The sequence below is a fragment of the Bombus terrestris genome, chromosome 12 (assembly GCF_910591885.1).
Source record: "Bombus terrestris chromosome 12, iyBomTerr1.2, whole genome shotgun sequence".
Classification (NCBI taxonomy): domain Eukaryota; kingdom Metazoa; phylum Arthropoda; class Insecta; order Hymenoptera; family Apidae; genus Bombus; species Bombus terrestris.
Window position 1 is genome coordinate 716,834 of NC_063280.1, and position 12,556 is coordinate 729,389.

Consider the following 12,556-nt stretch of genomic DNA (forward strand, 5'->3'; position numbering starts at 1 on the left):
ATCTTTTATAAATCACTTTAACTCCCTTTCTCGATATTTTATTCGTGCATCTCAACAAAATTAAACTTAATATGGATAAAAAATTGTAAAGAATTCTATGACAATTTGGTTGTGAGCAATAAACCGAATACAGATTTCCATAAAATTGGAAACGCTATTTACAAATTAATGGAATAAACGTAGCTGTACATGGTACGAAAACAAGTCAAGACGACAGAAATAGCAAACGTACGAAGAAGAATGTCCCGTTCCGCAAAAGTATTTTCACGATCCGGAAAAGGAACAAATAAAACAGGTCTAGGTGATTGTATTGCATTTCTCTGTCTCTTTCGTTGCTGCTAAGGGGTAATAAATTCTGCGGAAAGTTGCTCATGCACTCTGCTGAATTCGTATTCCCGTAAAACAAGGTCGAGCGAGGTGTAATTATTAATATGTCGAGGTACAAATTTTCTGAAGCTTCATCTGTTCAATCAGTAACTTCGATGTACTCTGTGTAATGCGATATAAATCTGCTTTTAAATATTAATACACAATAATAAGCTGTGCACAAGCTAAATTAACCAACACCAATACCTGAACATTTTTAAAATTTTAGTATACATATGTGTGTGTGTGTGTGTGTGTGTGCGTGCGTGCGTGCGTGTGTGTGTGTGTGTGTGTGTGTGTGTTAAAATTAAAATAGAATTTCAAATCTTTTAAATAAAATTTACTTGTATCATATTCCTCTGCCCTTCAATAATAAATCACCATGTTCCATAAATAATTTCCTTCTCCGAGAATAAGCCCGTTAATTTAAAACCAACTTCAGAGATCGTTCTTCGTTCTATCCAATTCTTACTTAACCTGAAAAGAGTATGGTCGAGTAGAGGGATGGAGATATCTTCCGAGACAGTTCAGCCAGCGGAGAATCTCGGGAACTTCTTACCCATGGGCTATCGGGGTTGAAAGTCGATCGACTTCACCGGGTTCGCTCAACTTATCGAGAAATTTCGTCGCGACGCGTATGCGTCCATTGAATCAAAGGGGTGAGAATTTGAGGGTTCTGTCGAAGACAGGGATCATACGGGAGGTGGAGAAGAAGAATTCGAAGTTACTTTGACCAGTATGCAGGCATGTAAGGTAATAACCCGAGCAGTAGCAGCAGTTTCACCACGGTATTATGGCGACAAGTAAAGTCGTCGATGCTGGTGGTGGTTGTTGGCTATGCCGGTGATGGCGGTGTCGAGCGTTCCCTTAGTCGGGAAAACTCGAGCCAAACCCCATACCATCAGTGTTTCTCGACTCTACGCTAAAATACCGCGATATGGTAGCGTTCTACCGCGTCATTTTCTTCCACTTCCCGCCCTTCGATCTCATCTCCCGCTTCCCTTTCAACCTGTCTCCTCTCATCTCGACTAGAGCTCGCCCCTTCGAAACTGTTCTCATCACGTCACCGCGTTCTTCCTTCCTTCTCGTCGCTTTATTCTTATCCGTTCGACCGCTTTGTTCGGCTTTGTCGGATTATTGTGGTCACGGAAATACCAAGGGTAAGAAGCACCCTTCTTCCGTCTTCGCGCTTTTCCCTTCCGCCATGCCCTCCAGGAACTGCTCTGTCTTCCATCGCCTTCCCGATGTGTACAGTCTGTTACGATATCCGGACCCTACGTGCGGACAATTTGAATATAATAAGTTGCCATTTTTTAATTTTACGTTGGCATACCTATCGTATATATTGTTCGTCAATATCTCTGATTACGTTTGATTACAGTGGACCTTTATCTATCTAAACTTATCGGAGGACAAACACTGAACTGTAATATAAGTTCATCAATTTTTCTTAATAAATATTATTTTTTGTTGGCGTTAACTAAACGTTCGTTCCAATAAATGTAGTTCTATTTGGAATATATTTAAATCCGATATCGTGTCAGATATATTAATACATTTTATTCTATCTGTTACAGGTAAGTGTTTCATCAGTGAAGATTAATGAGGCTGGCATCGAGCAAGTAATTCGTAAGTCAGTCACGAACGACATTGCTTTTTTATTCCGTCCGCTTAATCGTGCCACGGTCTTGGTTTTCCTTATATAAATCACGAATGAAACAAATACAGCTACAGATATAAATATAGAAGCCATGAAATATTTATGAACGACTCATTATAACGGGGTTAATGGTCTTGTTATTTAAAAGTTCCTCGTGTAACTCAAGCTTTAAGTACGACTTAAAACTCGAAGTAATAAAAGAGACGTTACTATTAGACATTATAATTAGCGAAGAATCGCTGATAATTATCTACAGGAATCGAACCCTCGTCTTCTCAACGAGGACAAGGAAGCGAAATAATGGTGCGTGATTCTATTGACAACGAAGAGTAGGAGAGATGAGCGCCGAGGTGAAAGTCAAGCGAAAGCGAGTACGGGGCGTAAACGTTACACGAGGTCGTACAAGACTCCGTTAATCTTCCGAGACGGGGGCGTAACACGTGCGTGAGAAATAATAATATACGCCACGAAACGGCATTACGACTCTGGCGTGCTTAACACACGAATACCGCCTGTCTGATGTAACAACAAACAAAGTGCTCTGCACTTTCAGCTCGCGTTCCCACCGTGTGTCTCGTTGTTTCGTTTAATTGCCACGTTTGTTAGAAATTTTTAGTGTCTTTTAAATCTATGAAGTTTCTTTTTTACAATCGACTTTAGACGATTAAAAGAGGCTCTTTTAAATTAATAACCTTAATCGCTAATTAACTTCTTGGAACGTTGTGCCATTACTATCGCATTAAGCACTCTATTTAAGCTAATTATTGGTTATTATTTCTTCCATAAGAACGGGGAATGATAATCAATAGATTGCGAATGTTTATGCACATTTCTGGTTTTATGAATGTAGCTAGAGAAGTAGAATTTAAAGGCAGAGATCTGTTATTATTACTAAAAGAGTACTTACTGAGAATATTTTATTTATTTCATATATCCTCGAAAATTTCTTATAAGTGCATGAACATCCGCGATTTAATAGATTACAAGTCTTGTTCTAATGAAAATATGAAAAAATAAAAAAAAGTCTGATAACAAAGGGTAAAGTTTAGTTGTAACACGATACTCCAACAAGAAATCTTAAAGTAAAAGTATTAGGGTTGAAATCAATTTGCTGGAATCGATGGCTAGAAGAAAAACTGTCAAAGGCGTTTTTTAAATACGATCTAAAATCTGAAGTAATAGCTTACAACGCCGAGACTCCATTATATCCGATCGAACGAGCCGAATGATACAGAAGAGAGACGGTCACATCTCGATCGGCGGAACCTGACGCCGTTTTTGTTCGTGCCGTCGACAATCTTCGATTTCGGATAACCATTAGACCGCGTCCGTTCAGGTTTCTTTCATCGAGTGTCTTTCGACGATATATCTGCCGCGTTTCATTTTTTGTCGGTTTGCTTGTTCGATAGGCGAGGAACAGCGAGAAATCGCGACGACACGCGAAGAGAATGACGAAATTTCGTGCCGAAAATCACGTTCCAGACGCGATAGTTCGAACGAGCCTCGCGACGTGTACGTGTATATATTCTCATTCATTGGCCGTGTCTCGGTTCCACGATCGTCCTTCGTGAACGATAAGGATCGTGAACGCGCGCGCGCGTGAGCGAGCACGAGGTCTCGACCGCGGATGCACGAGAACCACCAGGACTGCCAGGATGACGACCGTTAAGGACGAGGACATTGAACCTCGCAGCGTACGGTGCTCCCTCTTTCGTAGCAGCCGCGGTTCTCATTCTTTTCTTTCGCTTTCTGATCACTCGACCGTCTGCTGGTCTTCCCGAAACGTTCCCGAGCCGTCTCGAGCGTTCTTTCTTGAAGAATTATCCTTCTTGAAAATTCTCTTAGATTATTTCGATAGATCGTTTACATTCAAAATAGGTATTTGATAAATATTAAAAAATTCATGAACTCTCATACAATTAAACTAATATTATTATAGAGCGAAATTTTACTAATCACGTGTCAAATGCTTCGAATACTAATAAATCCCCTTTTATAACAGTACAAGTTTTGTTTAATCATTTTGTATAATAATAAAGAAGTATTTAAAATTTTTTAATGAAATTTTATATATCGCAAATCATCGTACATTATGTCGTATTGGACATAAAATTAAAAAATTATAAAAAGCAAGTCTATAACCTGTAATTTACAACTTGCTGATTCGTTAACATTACTAGTTAGTATATTATTATGATGTTATACCAACTAATAATGTTCAAGCAACTCGGCCCCTTGATAATTATAATAGATAATTTTGCCCGGAGAAATTCGAAACACCGAGGAAATGTTCATTTTCACGTTCAAAGCTCAACAAGTAAACGGTCCTGCGATAATTTCAGTCGTATGATATTTCCAAGAATACAAATTACGTCGTCGAGAACGGGAAGAAAGGAAGGGAGGTTGAAAGTTAGAGCGAGGGGGTTAGAGTCGAAGAAGGGTGTGAACGAAGTGAGAAGCTCTGCCCTCGAGACACGTATCGTGTTCAAATACACGCGTCCCGAGCATTCACGTTCGTGTCTCCGGTTATTGTGTCGCGTGAACCCTTGGCAACTATAGTCCGATGAGGTTTCAGGCGCCCCACGATCCATTCGACGCTTGTGTATCCCGCTTTCTCGTCGAGGGTCATTTCTTCGTCTTCTTTCCGACGTCCATAGCCTTGTCTCGACGATCGATGCGCGACAGGTTTCCGTCACGTGCTCGAACATTAATGCTTTTCTCGTCGACGTATGGATGTACGGCACACGTCATGGCTCTTTACACTTGTTCGTTATTGTACAGTGTCACGGGACGAATGATTAAGCGACTCTTTCGATACACTTTTTTAGTTCGAACATTCGATCAATCTATGAAATTTTCAACTAGATCTCTCGCTCGTTACATAATTATTTAACGAGTTAACGCGTGCAAGAATGAGATCTTCTATATTATTTTCTACCTTTCATAGAGCATGATTTTGAGTATTTAATACACTGTTATCGAATCCAATATTACCACGTTCACGTTGAGGTATACAATTCGATAAAATGACTTGGAAAACTGAAGAAAATAATAGACACTCTGTTTTGTAGAATTTCAGAGATAATATAATTGTACTTTAGTAACAGCGAAGGTATTGCCAAGACTATGCAGTTATTTGCTTTTGGAATTATCTACGTTTACCACCCTCTTAAATATTCCAGAAATATTGATTATCATAGGGCTAACTATGTCACTGATCTTTTGCAAGACTTCGTGCAAATATTTCTATTCCGAGAACCTTTATACTCTTTGAACCCAAAACAGTGCATATAACAAGTCGCTTCCTTTCTCACCTATGTCATGCTAAACTACTTCCTCTCAACGATAATGGTTTTCATTATTCTCTTCTTTCACATCTGAACCACTAAATGAAAACATACAGAGAAGAGGAAGAATAGAAAGACAAAATAGATTTGTATTTTGGTCGAAGCAAGAACATCGATTGAGCTCGCCCGGGAATTTCGGGAACGCCCACGCGAGGAAGATTTAATCGAGTGTTCAATTTTCCCCGTCAGGGCAAGGACCGAATCAATAGCCTTATCGCGCAGGCATTGTCAGCGGGAAGAAGGCTTCGTGCGGCCGGATGTTGGAGCGTCGTCAAAATTTCAAAGTTTATCGGGCCATGAACGTCAGCCCGAGCGGAGCGCGTGAAGACACGCTCCCGCTTTGTCATCGGCATCTAATTAATCTTGCTTCTCTCCGGTTGGGGCCGCCCCGCGGGTTTCGCTTCTCGTTCCGTTCGACGTCGAGTTTCAAGCTGCTTGTAAACTACTTCAAGGCGTCCCATAATGCTCGCGCGACGACGAGCGATGCCGTCGACCGTGCCAACGGTGCGACGCAACGCCACGTATCTTCGAAGGTTTCCCTTCGTCTGCCTACGATGTTTCGTCGTTGCGCATTTTCATTCTTACTCTCGTAAAGGATTACGAGTATTTTCGATAAGCAGATAAATCGAATCGAAATGGTAAATGATGTAAGCGTTAAAGAAACGAGTAAAAGACTTTTTCTTAATGAAAAGAGATGTAAATTTACTATATAACGGATAAAAAATATTTGTACATGTGTACCATTATTTTAGAATAAAGCGTTTTTTTTTATAAGTGATAATCATTGAATATTCATAGCGTTCAAGTGATGAATGAAGTAAGTATTAGAAATAAGTTAGAATTAGTAGAAATTCAGTATTTGTTTCTGCTGAAAATCTTTGCTTCCGGCACTTACATACGCCATTTATCATTCTAACTCCTCGAATGGTTTTTTTTTAGATAATTTATTTAAGATTTTACTAAGTTTTTTCGACGTTTTGAGGGCAATTATTTATCGTTCGAACGTTACCCTTAACTTCTTGTAAATTGAATCTTCGTGTTTGAGGGCGTCGTATTACTGTTGCAGCGTTCTATTTTTGATGGATCATTCTTACATTTTATAATCGATAACCACATGGTCGAGGAAGCATTACAAGGTTCCCTCCGTCATTATTGAACGCCAGCTCGTCACAAGTTTGATACTCAACCATCGATTCATCCGAGTAAATCGTTTTCGCTAATATCAAGTTTCCTCAGAATCCGAAAAATAGATCATTCAGATATTTGTCTTACTGTACCAGCTACTTTTGAATCTACGAAAATAAAGTAATATATACATGTTACTGCATTATGATAATTACAACTAACAATATTAAGATTAGTTGAACAAACACCTTCCTTTTTGATAAGTAGAAGTTTCTGGATAAATATGAACATACAATATATTTCACTGTGTTTGTCACGTCAATCAGTAACATCGTATTTTCAAATGTAGATTTCTTAAAAATTATTTATAATCGTATTTTGCTCGATTAAAATATTCCTCTGACTTAAAGAACTCTGCTTAGCCTATAACCTAATCGAATTAAGAAAAAAGAGAACAAAAACGTTGATTATAAAAACAATCGTGTATATCGAATAAAAGGTGCCTACCAAAATAAAGAAATAGAAAATATAATGGAAGACGATGAAAAAACCTGTTCGTTTTAGAAATTCTTTGAAACTAGACAATTTGAGAACGATGCAGCCGAACGGGAGTGATCGTGATGGTGAAATAGCTTTCTCCCTTGTCCGTGGCACGAGGAGAGAAGAGGATGCCGCGCGAACTAACGAAATTACTCGGTCTGAAAGCAGGAGAAACCGGTTTCAATCGTCTACTCTCACTAGATACACTGTGCTCCCACGTGAATCCGTGCAGATGATTGGTGGTGTGCACTAGTGTGCAGTTTAGATTGCGAATTAGCCGGTGTGTCGGTCAGATATGCGAGAAATTTGTCAGCGGCAACGAATGCCTACGACTCGATCGAGTTCGACACGGTGCAACAATAATATGTAGTCCATTTTCCGAACATGGACGGAATAAATTGAACTCTGTCAAGTCATTATTTAAACATACTGGATGAATAAAACATGAAACGAGAATAGTTTTTACGTACTTCTTTCTGAAACTTCGTGTTTACACGATTTACCTTTTCTTAATTGCATGTATTTACTTCCACTTGTTGGTTTAGAAATGACAGAATTCGACTATTTTAACCGTTATACGTGATTGTAATATCTGGGAAATTTGAAAGAGAAATTCCAACAATTTCACTTAGTCTGGAACCATAAAAAAAGATATTTCTAAATAAAAATGAACTGAATTGTAAAATCAACTGAATCTTTTAATCTTCTACCATACAGTTTAATTCATTTTATTTCTTCATCACTCGACTCTGTTATATTACGATACTGTGTTATTCTATGAATACTAGAAAACAGATGGACAATGCAGTTATGTCAATCATTAACTCATAAACTCTTATGAAAAACCATGATCAACTGGAACTTCTTTTATCATAAACAAATAAGATTTCAATAATAGAAGACAATATCTCACTCAAAATAGCTAACTATAGAAGTTATATTAAAATATCGAGTCTTTGCAACGTAACAAAGACGCGCGATTGTCAATTCTGACGACAACATACGCGATTACTTCAAAAATGTTTCCCTCGTTTCAGCGCTCGACCGGAAACCACGAGCTCCCGTAACGAGCGTTAATTCGTACCGAACAATGAGAGGGAATATTCGAATAACGAGTATTTATTGGAACAAAGGGGACACTTTTAAATGGATCCCTAATGGATCCGTGGTTCCATCGTGTTCGTGAAACTTTGTGGCCATGGTTTGAGAGTAACCAGAATCAGAGGCAGGCTCGTTTCTCATTCAACAGAGTAGAACTGTTACGGAGCCATCATGGTCGTGGCCGATTTTAGAGCTGCCTAATCGAATGCAGCAGCCTTGGAAAGGCTCGAAAAGAAAGTCCGTAGCAAACCTCGAAGTACATATCTCGCTGTAATGGGGTCGTGGGTGCACGCGAACACGTACACTGTCGTTCTCAAGTTTCCGGACAGTTTGCTCGGTCTACGGTAATAGATGCTCGTATTGGACTCAAATGAATAAATTAATTGATAAATTAGTAATTTATTATAGCATAAGTGACGAATAAAAGGAAGTTTAAAATTGGTATTTGCGTACGCGAGGGTTATTAATTTCTATATTAGATATTTCTTACCACGTTGATATAACTTGTTTATTGTAGGTTACATACTGTATTTATTTTTTGTTCTTATCTATTATAATTCAATTTTATAAAATTATGGTGTTTTTCCTCTCTACCCTTCAAACTTTTGTTTTTTCGCAAATGTACTATCTTCTTTTTGCAATCAGTAGACTATAAATTGATGTTTCGAAAAATAAGATATTATTGTCTTCCAAGATATTTGGAAGACAATAATATATATATTAGCGAGCAGTAATATATTATTATGTATACACGGTAATATATTTATCATGTATGACGAACATAGATAAACATGACAAGTACATTTCTCTCAGCCCTCGTCTATTCCACGTGTGCGTTCGCTGGTATTCAACGAGTATCCCTCCTATAGCGTTCACCAAGAAAAAGAGGTTCGTTAAAATTGTAGGGATCCTGGTATTTTTATCGTCCGCAGGCATAGTACGTACCTCCGTTCGAACGTGAACGGGAGCGGCTCGAAGGTTGCTCGAATTTCACTCGGTATCCCTGTGCCATCCGAAAAAAAAACGTATCCGATGGTGAATTTTACTCGTAATTCGAGCTATTGCGGTGGCTATCGATTGTCCAATTTCCGCGGCATGGAATGGCGAATATTGGGTTATAGATGAAATACGTCCAACGTAGGGTCAAAACAGAGCAAATTGCCTCGATAGCGAAATTGTGGCTCCGATTTAAGGACAGGAAAATTGTCAAAGTGAGAAACCAGCAAACAGCTGGTAAAAATAATAAAAAGGTCGATTACGGTAATTGAGCTGAAATTGAGCTCGGAACGTACTGGGACGTTGAAAGTCCCGGGGACTCATTCGTTTGACTGCCCGTATTCAAGACGTGGAAAAACTCGGCTAGTCTTTTCTTCGTCTTTCGTATCTGTCAAGCGTTGCACGAACCGCAAACATTAACTTCAATCTCTGGGAGAATTTCACATTTCTGAAAAAAGCGTGTAATTATTCTCAATGATGAGAAATTTTCATCAACGTTATTGTAACTTCGTTAAAATGTACGGTGTTTAGGTAGCTATATAGCATAATTGGCCTTGATACAACATAACACGGGGATACGTTCCGTGCTATAGGAAGTTACGTTTTACGAACCACATTTTTGTACCAATTATATTTTATATCATTTGCAACTAATCTATAGATATGAAAAATTTAAACGTATTAAAATGCCATATTGCATATAATACAAAGAAATGAATATTGCATTTGCAGAAGAAAAAATTAAAAGTTGTGTTAGCTTGATCTACATATACACACTATACTGTTTATCGCGTTTTACAAATACCGTCGCAATATTTTGTCATCCTGTATAAATGCGTATTATAGAGGAACGCGTTATACGATTCGTTGAATAGTATTAGTACACGTAGTTAAATTAGCTAGAGAGTTTGTTGGAAAATATCTATCGTGAGAGGGAAATAGGACAAAAGGATCCTGGTGAGATATCGTAGGGATCGGATGGGATACGATAGGAAGCAATCGAAGTACGGACAGCGGGAGGGTGAACGTTGATTGTATCCCGCTTGTAAATAAAAGTCGACGTAATTGGATTCATGCCCTCGCGCTCGAAGATGTCCGTTCGATCGCCCTTGGCTTCTACGACGTTGCTCGCCCTAATTTCGCCGAGTAAATATCTCTTGCGAACTATAAGCCGTGAAGGCATCATCGTCAGCCCCCTTGAATGCCGTGCCTCTGTATTTTAATCTCATTTGCATGTCGTTTCCTAAATGCTGCTTCATTTATTTGGATACCTTTTATCTGGTTCTTACAAAGGAAGATAAAAGCTAAAACGAGAAAAATATGGCGTTGCTTGGATAAATACGAATCTCTCGTTATTGAAAAAGGTGATTACAGGAATTATGAATCACAAGAAATCCTCGTCTCTTTCACTTGGGGTATGGTTGGCAGAAAAGTTTAATTCGCTAATTGGTTGGCCTAATTAGAGGCGAGTCGATATTAATTTAATAGGGATGCGAAAGTTGTTGTTTTGCGGATATTATGTGCATCGTCGCAGCGCAGGCTCGAGCGGAATTCAGGAATAAGAAGCAGAAGAAGCGGCGTGTTCACTATGGTATGCGTGGAACGGACACCGGCTGCCGTAGTTTACCGTTATATTTCCGTGAGAGACTTTGCTTCGTAGAAGACCCTCTGCAACTCGCACGCTCTTTTGATTCCTTTCCAGATATTCGACTTTTGCAATTTTCTAAAAAAGGATAACAAGATTGTCGAGCTACAAGATTCTCAAGTACATCTGTATATTGTCAATTTGTTAGCAGTTAAGAGAACGAGAGAGGAAAAAAAACAGATTTGTCCAGGAAATCGGTTTGAGATAGAAAATTTGAAGTTAATTATTTGTAATTACTCTCTAAAATTATCTGTTTCCTTTCATAATTTAGTTAGTAATACTCTTTAGCTTCCAAGTCTGTCAGGAAATGTTTATTTATATTGCTTACTTTGCTTCTAAGATAATGAGTTAAAATAAGCCTATTTTGAATTGTGAAATTGTGCACAATATAAAAAATTAATATAAACGTTAAATTGTATAATTCTAATTTTGTCTTCCATTCTATTAAATAGCTCATATTTAAAGTAAATTGCACATATTTCAAAACAGGCAATTTTTTAGACCTGCCACTGTTGTAGCAAACCGACAATATAAATTTTCGTATACACATAAATCTTTTAATTCAGACCTGTCACAAACGTCGAACAATTACGTTTCATTTCAAGCCCTATTCCACATTTGTCATTTACGAAGATTTATTACGCGGGAAAACTTGTTTTACTTTTTTCGCTCAATGTACAATATACAATATAATATTTCGTGAACTATGGTCGACACTAGTATAAACGATAGAACAGTTTGATACTTGCTTTTTATCGGATTTCTTTCAACGATCCCCTCTCCCCACTGTCCCGTATCTCTTTTTTTTCAGCGTCTCCGTAGCTGTGCCGCGATTCATGAATATTCTAGCGACGATTACCATGGAGTAGTGTCTACTATTGTTGTTTATCGGAGTATGGCGATGTCGTTGCATCATTCGCATCGAAACCGTTTCCCCGTGTGTCGCGGGTATCTCAAAAAGATTCGTGGGAAATGTAAAAACGTGATTCGTTGTCCGAGCAGCAAGATTGTTCCACGTTAAACTACCGATTAATGCAAGTTAGGATGGAACGAAAGATTGTCATGTGAAACGTGTTACGTTTGAACTATGTCTATAAAGACGTCTAGTGTGGTCTATTTCGTTTGATTTGGTGTATGTATATTGATTCGATTTAATACGATTTGAGATAAGGTTGGAATTCTCTTTAAATCTGAATTAAATCGTAGACTATCGTTTTGTTGGCTCGGCTAGGTTTCGTTTGATTTGGTTTGGATCGACCTGATTTCGTACGATTTGAGTTAGGTTTGAAATTTTGTCAATATCCCAATGAAATTTTATACAGTTTTTTAGCCATGTCACTCTTGTAGCAAACTAGTTTGGTTTTATCTAGATATAGAATGGTTGGATTTAATAGAGTTTAATAGAGTTAAGATTGGATTTGGAATTCTTACCAGAGTTAAGGATTTTGGTGGGGTTTGAAATTCTTATCAAGCTACATCTGAAATAAAAAAGCTTGAATCGTAAGAAAAGTGAACTGAGACTCAGCTTTTATTTATTCAGATTTTAATTCGCTTTTGATTCAACCGGTTGTAGGTTCATTGGATTCAGTTTGGTTTCAATTCGATTCGGTACAGTTTGGTGAATCGACCACGATAGGTTTAGTCGAATTCACTTTATTTCGAATTGCTTTCCCGTGTGTTTCCATTTGTTTATCGTATTTTGGTTCTGCTAGTTCCAGTTTGATTTCATTTAATCACAATTCTACCCTTTGATATAGTTCATTAGTATTCGTTTTA

General features: G+C 38.1%; 1 protein-coding gene across 4 annotated transcripts in view; it reads left to right on the forward strand.

Moving 5' to 3' along the window:
• The window catches only part of LOC100643741 (mucin-5AC), a 331,083-nt gene that overhangs the window by 149,310 nt on the left and 169,217 nt on the right, over nt 1-12,556 (forward strand). Inside the window, exon 2 of one of the 4 annotated variants that reach the window (XM_012314481.3) lies at nt 1,944-1,995. The exons of the other annotated variants lie outside the window; for them this stretch is intronic. The gene's annotated coding sequence lies outside the window, so the exon portion shown is untranslated. The remainder of the gene's footprint in view (nt 1-1,943; nt 1,996-12,556) is intronic. 4 annotated transcript variants of the gene reach the window in all.